General features: G+C 53.2%; 1 long non-coding RNA gene across 1 annotated transcript in view; it reads left to right on the top strand.

The window, feature by feature from the left end:
* Positions 1-62: 62 nt before the first annotated feature.
* Positions 63-3,111, top strand: part of LOC111737555 — a 19,150-nt gene continuing 16,101 nt past the window's right edge. The window contains exon 1 of the long non-coding RNA XR_002779473.1: positions 63-145. This is a non-coding gene — a long non-coding RNA (uncharacterized LOC111737555). The remainder of the gene's footprint in view (positions 146-3,111) is intronic.

The following is a 3,111-nucleotide window of genomic DNA, read 5'->3' as shown; positions in this document are numbered from 1 at the left end:
GGCCACGTGAGGACACAACGAGAAGGCGGCTGTCCTCACGCCAAGGAGAGAGGCCCTAGGAGACTGCAACCGTGCCGACACCTTGATCGTGGACTTCCAGCCTCCAGAACTGTGAGAAAATAAATTTCTGTTGTTTAAGCCCCCAGTGTGTGGTGCTTTGTTGTGACAGACACAGGACACGAATAGAGTTGCTAAAGGGATGACCAGGCTGGTCCTGGACACTCCTCTCCAGGCCTCCTCATGGGGGCGTTTCCTTGAACCTGGCTCTGCGAGGCAGGGGAATGCCCCTCTCCCAGCCCTCACATTTGGGACGCGGTCACCCTTACCATCTCCTAGAGGGTGGCTCCCTCCTGGCCATTGGCCCTCTGAGGCGTCCATGGCGCTTGGGGCATCTGTCTCGGGCAGGGCTCCGTTAGGCCCTTAGCCCACTTGGCCTTACCCTCTCTTGGCTCACAACCAAACTGAGAACCCCTTCAGGAGGACTCAGCAAGTGTTCCCTGAGGTCGGCCTCTCAGATTTCTTCCAGAAATCCAACTGGGGTTTCCATTCCTTATCTAGCTGACTGGGGCATTCAGGAGGGTCCCGAAGACGAAGGACAGGAACAGAGAGTGGAGCAGGAGGATGGGCGTGATGGCCCGTCCCCACCCCGGGCCTGGATCCCCAGGGACAGGTCTCCCTTGGCACTCCCTTCAGCCTGAACCCGAACTGGGAGCCCTGCTGAAAAAGACCATGCTCTTTGGCACGAGCCCTGACTGGCTGATCTCCTGGCCCTGTGGTTACTGAAATGGCCCTTCTGCTCAGAGAGTCCCTCAGCCTGAAGTCAGGAGCCTCTCACTGCTGCCGGGAGGTGCTGAGGCTCATGCACCAGAGGCTGCTCATGCCACCAAGGGGTCATGAGGAAAAGCAGTCTCCGTGTCCAGAACTGAATTGACACCAGGCCCTTTTGTACCAGACTCAAGGAGGGAAAGGCTTGCTCTCCTTGCCCAGACCCCAAGGTCTCTGCCCTCTCCTCCCAGGAGGAACTTCCTTGAACCTGGAGACCTTCTGGCTCATCCCTAGGTCCTAGTCACCCAGTAGCAGTGTAGGGAAGAGGTGAGGGAGAAGCTGCTCAGTCTGGCCAGGTGGAAGGCAAGGTTTCCTGCCCTTGGATGGGTGGATGCTTTGATGTGTTCACTCATCCATTTACTCAATAAGAATTTATGAAGCACCTCTCCGTGCCAGCCTCTGTGCTAGGCTCTGGCTCAGAGTGGGTGAGAACGCTGTGGAAAGGACCAGTTGTTTGTGCACGGGTCGATGACTCATGTGAGGGATGAAGAAGCCCTTTCTCTGGAGGCGAGTGGGTGCCTGACAATGAAACAGACACACACACACACACACCCCAATAAAACTCCTCCAAGAAGCTCTTTGTAGCTGAGCTGGATCCTGGGCCAGCTCGTTGGTCGAAGCCCCATACTGTGTTATCTTGGCGTTCCAGGGTTCACCGTATGGGAGTGGTTACTCTATGTCCTGCTGGAGCGGGGATCGGAGGAGGGTTGGGTGAGCAGAAATGAGCATCTCGTACAGTGATCTCACCCCTCTACCCCGCAGCCCGCCCCCAGGTACTTCCCCAGCCATCTAAAGGGCCGATGTCGCCTGAGTGTTGAACGCAGCTGACAGTGTGCTGAGACAGACTTCTCTGTCGGTGAGGCCAAGGTCAGCAGGGACGTTTGAGACATTTCATCCTGTCGGTCAGGCCCAAGCTTTGGGTTGCCCCAAAACCATGTACCTTAACTCACTGTTGGTACTTCGCCTGCACCCATGTGGCTGAATGTGGCTGAATGTGGCTGGAGAGAAACACACACCGTGCTGACTGATCTCACTCCGCTAACAGAATTCTCAAATGGGCGCCCAACGTGTCCCTGGCATTTTCGCTCTACCTTCTTCTCTGTCCTCTACTGCCACTTGTCCCTCAGTTCATCATTTTGTCTTATATTATGTTGAGAAAATAGAAAATATTGGAAGGTGGCCCTTCATTTTCCCACCACCAAAACCATAAGCCTCCTCGCATACCGCATCTGCCCGCAGCCCCAATTTCTATCTAAAGCCAACTCCGCCTTGAGCTCTGGATTTCATCCCTCTTGTTCAAGAAATTATCTTATTATCTTCCCTTCTTTATCATAATTCCCCCTAAGAATCTTTCCTGTCAGCTTACGTAACAGCTCTAGGTGCTCCTGTCTCCTCGAAACAAAACACAAAAACAAAACAAAAAAAAAAACTTCCCCCTCGAAGCTCCTTCCCTCTCCAGCAGCTACTGCTCCAATTGTTTGCTCCCCGCCACAGGGGAGAATCTTTAAGAAGCTCTCTCTACAGGCTGCTCTGCCTTCTTCACGCCCATTCTCTTCACATCCACCCCCAGCACTCCACTGGAACGGCCCTTGTCAAGGCCTCCAGCAACCTGCACGCTGGGGAGGCCAGTGGTCACTTCTCTGCCCACTTGTTGGATCTATCGGCAGTGCTGGAGAGTTTGGCTCTGTCTCCTCATTAAAGTGTTCTTGCAGCTTCAGTGAAAACCACCTTCCTGGTTTTCTCCTCTCTGTCTCTCTCTCTCTCTCTCTGTCTCTCTCTCTGTCTCTCTCTCATCTTCTGTTGGTTTCAATCAACCCCAAAACATCGTTGTGTGTCAGGGCCTGGTCACAGGCTTTCCACTATTCTGTAGACATTCTCTACATAGATGATCTCATCGAGGCTTTAAAACCACCCTTATGCTGATGCCTCCTACACGCGCATCTGCAACTCTGACCTCTCCACTGAGCTACAGGCTCACCTCTAGGTGTTGTCTCCATTTGGACATCAACCAGGCATTTCAAAATTAACGCAGGTAAAACAAAACTTTCCATTTCTGTCCCCACCCCAACCTGGTCCTTCCCATTTTGATAACTGGCACTCAGTTTCCCAGGACTGGAAGGCATCCTGGATTCACCGGTTTCTCTTCCTAGCCACATGAGCTTCATCACCAAGTCTCGTAAACTCGGCTCAGTACATCTCAATCCCTCCTTTCTTCTCCGTCTCTATCGCTGCCACAGTCTCACCCACATGATTGTCAGAGTCTCCCAATCAATCCTCTTGTCCCCT

Source organism: Pteropus vampyrus, unplaced genomic scaffold (assembly GCF_000151845.1).
Source record: "Pteropus vampyrus isolate Shadow unplaced genomic scaffold, Pvam_2.0 Scaffold28, whole genome shotgun sequence".
Taxonomy (NCBI): domain Eukaryota; kingdom Metazoa; phylum Chordata; class Mammalia; order Chiroptera; family Pteropodidae; genus Pteropus; species Pteropus vampyrus.
Note: the sequence above shows the minus strand (reverse complement) of the source record. Positions and strands in the feature narration are given on the sequence as shown.